At 42.7% G+C, this 14,499-nt stretch overlaps 1 long non-coding RNA gene across 1 annotated transcript; it reads right to left on the reverse strand.

Annotated features, from left to right (window-relative positions):
• Nucleotides 1-6,354: 6,354 nt before the first annotated feature.
• On the reverse strand, nt 6,355-12,731 carry LOC142475393 (uncharacterized). The gene is made up of 3 exons (XR_012790917.1): nt 12,494-12,731; nt 8,991-9,155; nt 6,355-7,011 (listed from the first exon to the last, which is right to left on the reverse strand). It is a non-coding gene; the product is annotated as an uncharacterized LOC142475393 (long non-coding RNA).
• Between the last annotated feature and the right edge of the window lie 1,768 nt (nt 12,732-14,499).

The following is a 14,499-nucleotide window of genomic DNA, read 5'->3' on the forward strand; positions in this document are numbered from 1 at the left end:
ATCCTCCTAGAAAGAAAAAAGCATAGAACCGGCCTGGACCCGCCGTTTCAGTAAGTGGTGAGAATGGATCTGATTTGCTAAATGTTTCTATGATGAATGTTCCCAGAGAAATTATTTTGTTACTTGTTTTGGCTCAAAAAGTAAGGCCATATCCCAATTAATGAAGACAGTAATTGAATATTTTCATGTAATGGTGTGTTTGTATATCAAGGAAGCACGAAAGGACATTTACCAAGCAGTGCTATGTCATAAGACCCCTTCTGGTGCCGGAAGAAATGTTACCGCCTATTCAAACCCCTCCCAAGTGTCTCCAAACTAAAAACAAATTGAGTTAAAAATATTTCCAGGTATTGGATTCTGGTAAGAAAAATGCAATCACCCCGGTGCGACCTCAAACATAATTTGATCATAGGAGACACTGCCCCTTTAAGAGGAAAAGGGCAAACACATGGCAAAGCGATCTTCTGAGGAACAAGGCGTGCCCCAAAACTCAAGGGATGGGAAGTGAAGGAGCGGTCTCGCATCCTATTTACAATGACAGATCTGCCTTTTATCAAGCGGACACATTTTAAAGAGACAATCCTTCCTAGGGCCAAAGTGTACTGATGGCAGTGACATGTTTAAGGGGTCACATCTGGGTGATGCTTTTTTTTCTCTGGCTGTGTTTGCACCTTTAAACTGCAAGTCACATTCTGTCCATTAAAACCTCCATTGACGTCCACAGCAAACACCAATACCGCTATAATAAATGCGAATATTAACTTATCGTAATTTTTACTACCGCGGTATTACATCATATCGGTATATTGCCCAACTGTACAGTTTACAGAGTGAATGAATGTCGAGATCTCCTTCGATATGAATCCAAAAGCACATGATCAACATTGAAATATATTTACCTTGGCTGGCGTCGATACTGGTGCCATCAAGTGGGTTTATGATGCCCGGATAATCCCTCCCAAAGGAAAGATGTTTGATGTGATGCGTCATATTTATCTGAAAGAACACATTTAGTATTAATATACGGCACTCCTGATATGCCATGTAAAATACAGAAGGGTATAACACCACGACTCAAACTGGCGCCTGGCGCGGGACCTTCATGTGGCCCATGGACTTGCTAATTTCATACCAGTTACTTAGTGTTTTTCACACCGAAACTCACTTGTAAGTTAAGGTAAAGTAAATATATATGGTACAGATGTTATGTAGATGCATCTAAAATGACATTGAAATAACCCTTGTCGCCCATTTACTGATCTGACCTCTTTGGAGAACTAGTAGAAGACCCCTGGTATACACCTTCAACATGAAGCAAGACCTGCCCAGACAGAGCTTACAAATCGAAGAAATGTGAGGCGACATGTCAAGCCAACGCCCTGCTTAACAGGATTTGCAGGTGTGAAGGCACATTGTAATGTAACACTTTTCTATCAAATCTGGTCCGTAGAGATGTGCGAAAACTTTGCATGAGGTCAGGAACCAAGCAAAACGTACCCTGGAGTTGTGAATATAACCGCGGCTGAGTCACAGCTCGAACACGATGCTCCAAGCCATAAGTCAATGGCCCAGACACACAAAAGGGTGCCAAGCTTTAGCACGGCCATACTCCTAACGATATGAATGGGAGCGGAGGCGTGCTAAAGATCAGCACCAGTGTGTGGATCTGGGCCAATGTGCACTATAACTGTTTAATATGCTAATAACTCTACAATCACGTAATGCAGAGACTATAAATACGGAAACAAGGGTTCGCTCACAGAGTGGTGGTATTTCGCTGAAAGCCCCCAAATCTAAGGCAAATTTCCCGATATTAGCATGGTGATGCTTGGTGAAATATTTAGCAGGGAATTTAATTTTGGAAAACAGTTAACATTTCTCCAACACATTTTGGACCATTTCCTACATCGCTGATCCACGGGGCAATGGTTTCGCTCTGGTACCAAACTAACGCATAGGTGGTCCACTTCAGCCCTCAAAGGCCACCAACAGGCTAGGTTTTCAGGATATCCCTGCTTCAGCACAGGTCGCGCAATCAGTGGCTTAATCAGAATGGCGAAAAAAGAGAGATCCAGCGCTCCACGGATTTCAAGATAAATGAATTTATTGTGCCACACGACGTTTCGACCAACAGGTCTTTTTCAAGTGATTAGGCCTAATGAAAAAGACCTGTTGGTCGAAACGTCGTGTGGCACAATAAATTCATTTATCTTGAAATCCGTGGAGCACTGGATCTCTCTTTTTTCCTCAGTGTACATTGGAATTTGCCTGGCAGGTACTTCCTATAACCAGCAGCACCGGTAAACTGTATGTATTTATTATATTGTGGTGTGCAGCCAAAACCCTTTTACATTGGTACTTAGTCAGAATGGCAGCAGCACCTGTGCTGAAGCAGGAATATCCTTATAACCTAACCCACGGGTGCGCAAACTTTCTACGCTACGCCCTCTGCCTGCTCAGCCCTAGTGCTCGCACGCCCCCCCCATACCTAACAATTGGCGTCAAATTACGCCGCGGGGTCATGTGATGTTATGTCAACCTGCGGCGTCATTTTATGCCACGGCAACGCATCGCCCAAAGTCAAGGTAAATAAGTTAGAGGCCACGCGCGCTTCCTGGCATTAAATTTAAATGCTTTGGGGGGGAAGAGCGCGGGGCCTCTATAACCGACGTGCCCCCCCCCCCCCCAAATAAATCTTGTGCCCCCAGTTCGCGCCCCCCTGACCTAACCTGTTGGTGGCCCTTGAAGACTGGAGTTAGCCACTCCTGGTCTAATAATGCTATTTCTGATCATACTCACATTGTCAAGTCCAAAGCTCTGCAGATCGTGAACTGTCGATAGAAAAGAAAAAGATATATACAGATCTTCATAAAGCAAAATTGCATTAACCGCTTACATACAAGAGGCGCCTGTAACGTACAAGTGACCAACTGCCTCTCAGACGGTGGAGAATAAAGCAATTTTGTGATTCCCTCCGGTTGCTCCCTTCGGTCTGATGTCACCATGTGTTCAACAAGAGTTTGCACAGGCAGAGCCCTCCCCGGCCCCCTATCTTTATTGGGTCTCTAATAAGGACAGTGTGAGCCAAGGGGAAAGAAAACACTATATTAACAAACATTGCCCCATTCACCGCCCTAAACAAATGTAATGGATAAATGTTATTTATGCAAGAAACCCCAACCCTCTCTAATAGCGCGTCTGAGATCAGATGCATTGGAAATTCTTCTGTATTTAGTACAATTTTCAAGACCATAAAATTGCAAGGAACCATTAGGGCTGCGATTCCAGTGCGTTCTACCGGGCCAAGTACATGCGTCGGTGCGCATTTAGCAGCCGCGCTGTACTGCAAGTTCACACATACAATTTTTTTGTATGTGGAACTTGCGACGGAGACGTGGCCACGCCCCCGCCAGCGGTTCATCCAATGAGGGCAGACCAGCCACGTGAGGTCATGGTGATGGCCACGCCCCCGCAAAAAGCCCACCACGCCCCTCCCGTCACAAACGCTCCCTCTCTCCCAGAGCCGCGATCTGCGGTGAAGCGCTGTGCACACGCCCTCGGGCGTGCGTGCTACAGAACGCACAGGGACCGCAGCCTTAGGGATGCCCAGGGAACCCAAGGGGCCCCTAGGAACCCTGGTTGAAAAACACTAACCTATGCAGTGGAGGAAATACAAAGCATAAAGTATAACATTGGTAGTGAAGGTACCTGATGAAAGGGTCACCTTAACAAGGATGCATGTTTGGCCAAACAATTGAACTAAATGACCCATATTTGGAATAAAAAAAAATAATGTATCAAGTAATGTCATATTGGACATTCTATATTGGGGCTTCTATGCACTGTTCTGAGAGTAACCCTTCTGCATTGAGGACGCTAATGATCATAAAAGCGGTAGCGGAGGTGGGCGATCATAATGCGACGAAGAGCAGCGTCCTCAAAATTCATAGGGGTGACAATTGGCAAACCGTGCAGAGAAGCGGCAGCAGAAGAGAAGGGCAGTCCTGGTGTGTGTGTGTGTGTGTGTGTGTGTGTGTGTGTGTGTGTGTGTGTGTGTGTGTGTGTGTGTGTGTGTGTGTGTGTGTGTGTGTGTGTGTGTGTGTGTGTGTTCTCTAAAGGGAACACACACAACTTCTACTCCTTTTTATAACAGCCCTATAGTTTACCATTATAAGCCCCTCCCCATAACAAGGAAAGAGGAGCAGAGGAAGTTTAGCTTGCAAGAGGAAAAGGATCTACTGGATTTGTCTTTAGAAGGTTTTCCATCGCACGTGCTGCCCACAATATGCAACTGAAGACCCTGAGCCAAGATAAAAGAAAGGTTACATGGAGCTGAAGTTCTTCTGTAGCATGGTGAATTGAATGATCAGAAATGGCTAGTTATACTTGGATTGCAGGCCTTCGTGCGACTTAATGAAAGATTAGTGGGTTTACAGGTGCAGTGCCATGTTGCCGACCCGAATGCAACCTTGATAAAGCATTTAATAGTCTAATTGGCTTCCCTAAAAAGTTTTAACTGTGCAAAAAGCAAAGATTGGCGGCTTTAATTCTGTGAAAATTAATTTCTTCTGGGCCTCTGGATGGGGAGCCATTGTCAATCAAGGGGTTTGTTTACCCTCCCCCTACGATGTCCCTATCAGAGAACCAATAAAGATAAGGGGAGGGTGAGAGGGGGCTCTGCCTGTGCAAACTCATGTTGAACACAAAGTGCCATCAGACTAAAGGGAGCAGCCAGAGGAAAATCATCCCCCACCCAGGTCTCCGCTCACTAAATATTTCTGGTTAAAAGACAATAAACCAATGTGACCCCTAAACAGGTCACTGTCATTAGCACACATTGCTCCTAGGGAAGATTTCATCTTTAAAAATCACCCAAGATCTAGAATAATCCTAACTGAATTCTACCTTCTTCCTAATGGAAACCCCTAAAATCAGGGCATGCATTGCCACATCACACGATTTATTTTACTTTTGGGGAGAGAATTGCAGCGTTGGAGGTGCAGTTCCAGTATCCTCACTGCAGCATTTCAGCACAATGTTGCTGTAAAAGCTTTTTTTCCTGTAGGCAATTAAAAATGGCCGCCTGAGGTATTTTCTCAAAACTGCTAAACAACTGACCCGATCCCTGGACTTGTTACTAATTCATACTAAATTACTTATTTATACATCAGACAAACATAGGGTACAAGTGAAACCTTTAATGGCCAACTTGTGGTTAAGAAGAGCTAGCTCTCAGAACCAGGGGTCTCTTCAGGCAGTTTTTAGTTAAAAAAAATCCCAGCAGGACTTGTGTTCCTAAAAGCCAGCGCACCTCACAACCACGACTTAACCACTGAGGACTTCTACACTACTTTTGTAGTGTCTATTCTACCGGCTAACAAGGTACAATCCTCTTTCTACATCATAACAGAGCTGGACAAACTGGACAAGTGGATTTCTTCCCCAGCCTGGTGTACAGCAGTGGGATATTGGGGGTGGCGACATATGGAGTTCTTAGCGCTACGCAAAGCATTGTGGGACGCAACTTTGAGAAGCAGATCGTGCTCCAAAGACGGTCAGTGGAAACCACCATTTTCCCGCACCGGCCGCCGCAGTGGACAAATGGCTTCCCGCGAATTTGCTTTATGGGTTTAGCAAATGTACATCTCTCACAGAAGTGCATCCAAAAAAGGCAGGTTGGCCCTGTTTAGCCATGCAATAACTACATAATGAACACGGCACAATTCTGTGAGGTCTTGAATGAATTGGTCCCAAAGTCAGCTTGCCAAAGCCCCCTGTACAGAATAGGTATAGCGAGATGGAGAATAGACAGTATTCTGTAACACTTACTCAACTGCGTGTACTGCACAGAAAAGTAGGCAGAGGGGAGAGGAGAGGTCTTAATTATACAACACGGAACAGTCCTGATTAAGATAAGACAGCAGAGACTGACATTAGTACACAACCTTTAATTCTTTTGGGTAACTAGAGCATCCTGGTTAAACAACCCCTTGTTTTGGTCACCCACTGGTCAGTGTAAATCTTGTTGCAAGAACCACTTTGCCCACCCAGTCTGTCCATTTTCCTATCAGCTGTCAAACTCCAACCCTACTAGATCCTTGGCACTCATATTTACGATGGCCTAATGTCCATCACAAGCATGTTTGAATCCTCTTACTACATTAGCCTTATACCACTTCTGCTGAGAGCCAATTCCACAAATATACCACCATTTCCGTGACGAACGACTTCACATTTTCACGGAGCCTTCCACCCCCCAGTTTCCGAGCGTGGCTTCTTGTTATAACACTTTTCTCTGAGATACAGTGGGCTTCCTTCCTCTACTTTGTTGCAACCCTCCATGTTAGAACGTTCTCATATCCCCCTCTCCTCCAAGTTGTAAATATGGTGGTCTTTTATAGTCTTTCCCAATGGGTTTTATGGTGTAGACCAGCATTTCCCAAACTTTGTTACCCTGTGCTCCCTCTGCTAGAAAATAGTCCCCCAAAACTCCCAATTAATAAATCTCATCGCCATCTCACTAATTACACTGTGTGAGTGATCCCAGGCAGTAAAGGGTCCTGAGCCTGTGGGGAAAACATATGCTTAATAAACCACCTAACTGCCCCTCAGTGTGTGAAGGCAGCAGTGGGAGAGGGGGAGTGGGGTAAATCACTCTTACTCACTGCGGGAGCTTCCAAAGTCACTCCCCACAATGCCTTGCTGCTGTGTCACCTGGCAGCTCATGCTGTAACTGTGATACCCCCCAACACTAAGGTGCAGTCCCCATACAGACTCAGGACCCCACAGTGTGTATGCTTGTTTTCTCTTTTTCTCTTGAGGAATCCATCAAGAAAAGAACTTTGTCTACAATCACAATTAAACCATTCCTCAGCGCCACAGGAGGTGTCTTTCCCCAGCCATCGAACATGACCCAATATCAACACGACAGGTCACCCGAAGGCCTCACTTACCGTGGGCATGGGACTGCTGGAAACTTTTCCCGGGCGCGAAGTGAAAGTTTCCAGCGACCTGTTGCAAAGAAACACATTGGTTTGGTTATGGCTTCGAACACCTGCAATGACCTTCCCGCAGAACTAGGAACGGGCGAAAGGGTCGCCCGAGCTCGCAAAGCGTGGAATGTGCCATATGAGTGGGAGTAAGGGTCTGCCCGCGATTCGTCATGGGGGGACTCCATGCCTCTGGACGAGCTTATTGGCAAAATGCTCCACAAAAATCGCTAGTTTCGCTTAAGGCTAATTTCCACTGAAGTCTTTACTTTTATTTATTTTTTAACCCTAGTTTGGAAGCAGGGGGTCCTCAGAGCTGAATGGTGTTAATTCGAGCTCCGGGGACCCCCTGCTCCCAGAGGTACTTACCTCTGAGAGGGCCCCGGATGGGCATGCAATATGGAAGTTTAAAGTCCAGCTGGCCAACGCCATCCCTTGTGGCTTCCTATTGGCCTCCGAACCTTTAATCCCGCATTACATACCGGCAGCACCTTTAGAGGTCAGAATCTCAGGGTGCAGGGGGTCCCCGAAGCTGGAATCAACGCGGTTCAGCTCAGGAGACCCCCTGCATCATACCCAGGAGACGGGGGGTTGGGGGGGGGATACATTTATTTATAAAGGGAACGGCTTTTCTTTTGGAGACTATAGATGGGACAAGCAGCTGAAAGCTGCGAACTGGCAAAATGGAAGACTCCTCTAGCGACGTTTTTAACCCTTTGAAGCTTGCCGAAGCGTTTCCCAAGGAATCCAGTCTGGGGGGCAGGAAATGCTTACAATTCCACGCCTGCATGCGGGACAGTTTGGCACTTCTCTGCATGTACACCGAACGCAAAGCAGAGCAACAATGTGTTATCTGCACCTGTGACACTGCTGCTGCCCTCAACCCAAACATTCCTCAACTCTTCCGCTGTAGTTGCTTTGCAAAGTACCCTTGGCAGTGGAAGGGTTAAAGGGTATCTAGCACGCGAGTGCAGTTTTTCACGCTTGTTTAGTAATGAAGATTTCCTTTTAAGTTACGAGACTTTGGAAGTCAGTGTATCATTTCGTGGCACTTCTTCCCCACTTTTTGTTCTTTGATACATCTGTAGATACGTTTTTTTCTATTTGGAATGTGCAGTATTTTATTTTTTCACACTTATTCGCACATTTTAATTCTCACTCGTCACACAATATTTATATATTTTTGCATGTTTTAACCATCTACATACTGTATACATCAATATACACTGGCGACACACTTTATTCGAGCTCGGCTAGTCCCACGAATTCGGGTATACCCGGGTTTATTGAGGTTTGTGACTGTTTTCTGCCCGAGTGCATTGAGGTATTTTCCAAGCATGGATTGAAGCATTTTATTCCCGCTGGCTGCGAAACTGCACAGTATATATATATATACTGCATTACAATTCATGAATTTATGCCATCTGGTAGACACGCGAAGCATTTCAGCCTATTAAATCCTAATCATTATCATTTAACAGATCAGCCGCCCGTCAGCCAGGCATGAACCCAGGCTGGGAAGGCAAACGCAACGGGGCTTGTCAGAGGTGAGGAGCGGCGCATTCCAGGTATCTGCCAGGTACATACTGGGTATTTGCTCGAATAAAGTGTGTCGGTGCAGTACAGACAGACGTCTGAATACCTACATGTTTACAAATACATTAATATACGTGTGTATATATGTGTATAAATGGATACACGTTTTTATGTATATTAGGACACTAGTTTATGATTTCATTCTCCTTTTAGTATATATCTACATGTAAAAGAATAAAACAATTTAGTGTCAGATATAAAAATAAGTCATTTTTATTGTTTTCGGATGGACACTATTTATATTAAAGTATACGGGTGAAGTCTTGTCCTACGCCTCCTACTTTCTCTCCCCTAGTAACAAGATTATGAAGTCCCTCCTGTATATATGGTGTTACAAGGCAGGAGCAGGATCTGACAATCGAGTCACATTGGTCTTAATATGGGAGACGTGTGAGGAGCACTTACCTTGTTGACTTCTAGAAACCCGTACACTTGGCAGCCCTCGTTCCTCTGCTCTTCCATCTTCTGGCTGAACCCTCCCGCTTACACTGGGCTATGGAGTCCGGAGTCTTGAACGCCCAGCCTTTCCTTCGGTACGCCTCGCGGACATCATCGCAGGAGTTACAACACCTGCGAGGAACCAGATAACACAACCATGTTATTACGAGTGACAGAATGTGTGAAACAATAACTGCAAAGAACTAGGAAACACATTCTAGAATCATAATCTAATTTAAGAAAATAAGGTGGTTCCCAGCACTCGAGAGATATGTTAATAAGAACGGTCACACGCGTTAAGTGAAAAAAACAATAGAACATTTGTTACTGATGTGAGTGTGTACAGAAACATGCAATATTACATCTCATACAAAAAAAGGTCAACAATGTGATACACCACTCAGGTCCTAAAGCGACACGGACAATCGCAGGAGAATATATACAGAATATGTATCAAAATGAGCACGTCTGAGTGAACACACAAACTAGATACACAACCAAAAACAGGAAGAAAAAGAGCAAAAGGAAACAAACCTGAGTAATAGCACACAATTACACGCGTCTCACACGCGCTGTGACTCCGATGAGCTGGGACGCCGCAGATCTAGGCATTTTGAGGGGCACTTTTTAGGAGAAGGGAAGTGCCACCTGTATTTGACACGTGGGAACTAATCTGAAGACTGGGTTAGTGCCCCGAAACGTTGCCCCCCTTGTTTAATTGCGTGTTCCCTTGCCCCATGCTCGTGGGATTTTCTCCTCGAGTCCTTGTAGTGGATAAGTATCGGAGCGCATACATACTAGTGTTGATTTTGATACATATTCTGTATATATCGTACTGTTATTGTCCTTGTTGGTGTATGATCCGAGTGATGTGTATCACCGGATATATTTTGTATGAGATGGAATATTGCATCCTTCTGTACACACACTATATCTTTTATCAGCAACAAATATTGCGTTTTTTTCATCATTTAACACGTGCCCGTTACCGCCCTTACCAAATAATATGTTTTCAGTGCTGGGAACCACCTTTATTTTTTACCATTAACCTAGAGGGAATTGGGGTCCCTCTTTGTTCCTGTTGCACCGGTATTTGTATATATTGATACCCGTTCCATTCCAAGGGGGTGCTGTCTGACCTATACACTTTTCATAATATTAAGTCTCCTTAAAGTGATCAGAAGCATTGGAAAACCTGAAACAAATCAATAACAATGATACAGCTCAACCCCGTTACAACGCGAATCCGCTTAGAACGCGATGCCAGCGTGGCGCCCAACCATTGTGTACTCCGAGCACAAAAAGTCATCTGCTTTATGTCATAAAATGCCAAGGTAAATCGCCGGTATTGCGAGTTGCTTTTATATTCTCTAGGATTTAAAGAATATTCTGGCAAAGGAAAAACATGGGTAGGATCATGTGAGTAGGTTACAGGCTCTGTACTTCTGTAACCCCGGCTGTGCTGCAAAGCTGTCTGTGAGTAGGTTACAGGCTCTGTACTTCTGTAACCCCGGCTGTGCTGCAAAACTGTGTAATGCAGCAGGCAGAAGCTTATATGGGTCCCATGTTAAAATGGATAAGAAGCAAAAGGGGAAACCGAGTGCTCATTTGCATGTCATTACCCAGAATCCCTAGCTGTAGTGGAAGCATAGTATCCTGTTAGATAATGGGAAAAGGCAGGGTTGCAGACCTGTTAACGTGCTCACAAGTGATATTTTTATTTGATCGTTCGTAGCACAAATTGAAACGGTTGAACAATTTTAAATTAACCGAGCCAGCCGCGGAACGTGACAGAGCCACCTTGCGCCAGCCGTCGACGTTCTTGTTGGGGTGGAGAGGCCAACAGCTAGGAAACTCGAGACAGATTCTTTTTTTAATACTACTAGGTGAGCGACTAGTCACTCTGTTTATGTGATTTAGGGGAATATTCACCCAATTAAGAAAAAACATCCCGAATTCAACCCTGCCCCTTGTTAGAATAAGCTGCACACCTCTCTCTACCTGTATTGGTTCTCAGGATGTTATTGGCGTTAACCAAGCTGATGCTGGCACAACGAAACCCTTCACCTCCTCTGCTCCATGCCAACCAATGTCTGATAACTGCGCCTAGCAGGCTCCAGCATTTATAGCTAACCAACACACTGCGTTATGATGTCACTGATGAGCTCACGTGACCTCACAATGCTGTGGTCAGCGGCCTATCTACCAAAGGCAGAAAGAATTATGTGAAGGAGCCCACCCAGCCAACACGAGACATCATTATTTATAATAGTAGTATGAATATATATTCAAGCATACCGTCTGCAAAGGATTACCAACATATTAGAATATAAATAATATTTATAATCATTGGAATTGCAACTCTTGAGTTAAAACATAACGGCAAAGGACCAAACACCACGACAGATATATACACACACGGGACACTATCTAACGCGATAGATCGCATCCTCAAGCCCTACAGAACTTGCAAATAACCAACAATTTTAACGTTACGATCATAAAAAAATAAATAAAAAACGCTTCCTTGACATGATCACAATTACACCCAACACACACTTAATATAGGTCTACCTACTATCACAGAAAATGGAAACATCTCAGCCATACCCCAACCTGCCAGAGCATCTAAAGAGGGCAAACTCATGTCACCCGAGTTTTTAAACAAGAGTTTACACAGACAGAGCCCCCTCTCCTCTGCCCCCCTAATCTTTATTGGTTCTCCGATAAGGACAGGGTGGGACAAGGGGAAAGAAAACACTTCATTGGCAAACCCCTCACCATGGAAATGCCCCAAAGAAATACCACGTGTAATTACTTTACAGGGAACCCATGGCAGACAGATCTTTTGCTTTCCGCACAATTTGATTCATTTAAAGAAGCCAATTCAGTTGGTCCATTCTTTACAAAAGGTTTTCTGTACAGTTTGCTGCGTGGGATTGTACCGGTATGTTTATTTGTAAGCTACAAGGGACTGCCACCTTCAAAACGTCACCGGATGCGGTGACATTTCCATTGGCACACGCTCTCCGGGGTGAGATCCGCTCCCCTATATAACCTTCACAGCTCCCTTTTGACATACCTAGTACGGCCTGGCCACTTTAGTATGTTGCAGGGGAAGTTCAGGCCGACGTGTAGGACAAATCGTCGTGGACGTCTACCCTAAAAAGGGTAACCCAGAAAGGCCGTTCTCTAAACCCGAAACCGGTAAACCCATACCCTAAAAAAAAAAAAAAAACCTAACTCCTAATCACCTACCTCAATACCAAAAACTGGCCAGCGGCTAAACAGCAGCAGCCAACTGTCCGTTGGCGGTGAAGGCCCTATCCGTGGGCCAACTACTCCACTTATGTTTCTGGCATCCATGCACCAGTTGCGTCATGCGACAGCCCCATGGGCGATCACGTGACACGGAAGTGCCGGCGGGAGCCAGGAACCCCAGCACTGTAAAAAGGTTGACATGCAATTACCGGATATCTTCAGTCTCGGCTCCGTAGCAGCTTTCGCAGAGTTCGGGGTCTAAGGAAGTTGGATCAAACACCGTCTCCTCTTCCGCTTTCCCTAGATCTGGAATGGAGTATGATGGAGATTAGCGGTGACGGTGCAGTCCCACCTAACATATGCCACCAAACGTCTGCCATTTACAAGCCCCACATTTGTTTTTTCATTTATTGTAGGGTCGTTACAGACACTATTGAATAACATCAAATGATAATTAATAAAATAGAGAGAGATGAGCTGGGGAGCTTCACAAATATAAGTAGCAATACACCCAAACCATGAGTGCCACGGTGCAGTGATGCAACGGGTTACCTTCTCCATGAGCGCAACTTCCCAGATAAAACTTAAAGCCAACTCAACATTTAATTCGTTATGTTACACAGTATGTGAAGCAGTGGGTCCCACTGAGCTGAACCGCACTGTTTTTCGCTCTGGAGACCCCCTGGTTCTTGAGATCTTGATATTTTTGGGCGCCAGTGTTCTGGTCCCCTTTTGGGAAATCCATATGGCTGCCACCCAAGCATCACTCCAATGGTCCAAAAGGAAGCTGTAGTGTCACCGCTTGATTGAGATTTACATTTAAATTGATTGAGATTTACATTGATTGAGATTTAGATTTACATTGATTGAGATTTAGATTTACATTTAGATTTAAATTGATTGAGATTTAGATTTACATTGATTGAGATTTAGATTTACATTGATTGAGATTTAGATTTACATTGATTGAGATTTAGATTTACATTGATTGAGATTTACATTGATTGAGATTTACATTGATTGAGATTTAGATTTACATTGATTGAGATTTAGATTTACATTGATTGAGATTTAGATTTACATTTACATTTAGATTTACATTGATTGAGATTTAGATTTACATTGATTGAGATTTACATTGATTGAGATTTAGATTTACATTGATTGAGATTTAGATTTACATTGATTGAGATTTAGATTTACATTGATTGAGATTTAGATTTACATTGATTGAGATTTAGATTTACATTGATTGAGATTGAGATTTACATTGATTGAGATTTAGATTTACATTGATTGATATTTAGATTTACATTGATTGAGATTTAGATTTACATTGATTGAGATTTAGATTTACATTGATTGAGATTTAGATTTACATTGATTGAGATTTAGATTTACATTGATTGAGATTTAGATTTACATTGATTGAGATTTAGATTTAAATTGATTGAGATTTACATTGATTTACAGTGATTGAGATTTAGATTTACATTGATTGAGATTTAGATTTACATTTAGATTTACATTGATTGAGATTTAGATTTAAATTGATTGAGATTTAGATTTACATTGATTGAGATTTAGATTTACATTGATTGAGATTTAGATTTACATTGATTGAGATTTAGATTCACATTTAGATTTACATTGATTGAGATTTAGATTTACATTGATTGAGATTTAGATTTACATTTAGATTTACATTAATTGAGATTTAGATTTACATTTAGATTTAAATTGATAGAGATTTAGATTTACATTGATAGAGATTTAGATTTACATTGATTGAGATTTAGATTTACATTTAGATTTACATTGATTGAGATTTAGATTTAAATTGATTGAGATTTACATTGATTGAGATTTAGATTTACATTGATTGAGATTTAGATTTACATTTAGATTTACATTGATTGAGATTTAGATTTACATTGATTGAGATTTAGATTTATATTGATTGAGATTTAGATTTACATTGATTGAGATTTAGATTTACATTGATTGAGATTTAGATTTATATTGATTGAGATTTAGATTTACATTGATTAAGATTTATATTTACATTGAGATTTAGATTTACATTGATTGAGATTTAGATTTACATTTAGATTTACATTAATTGAGATTTAGATTTACATTTAGATTTAAATTGATAGAGATTTAGATTTACATTGATAGAGATTTAGATTTACATTGATTGAGATTTACATTT

Source organism: Ascaphus truei, unplaced genomic scaffold (assembly GCF_040206685.1).
Source record: "Ascaphus truei isolate aAscTru1 unplaced genomic scaffold, aAscTru1.hap1 HAP1_SCAFFOLD_1204, whole genome shotgun sequence".
NCBI classification, from domain to species: Eukaryota; Metazoa; Chordata; class Amphibia; order Anura; family Ascaphidae; genus Ascaphus; species Ascaphus truei.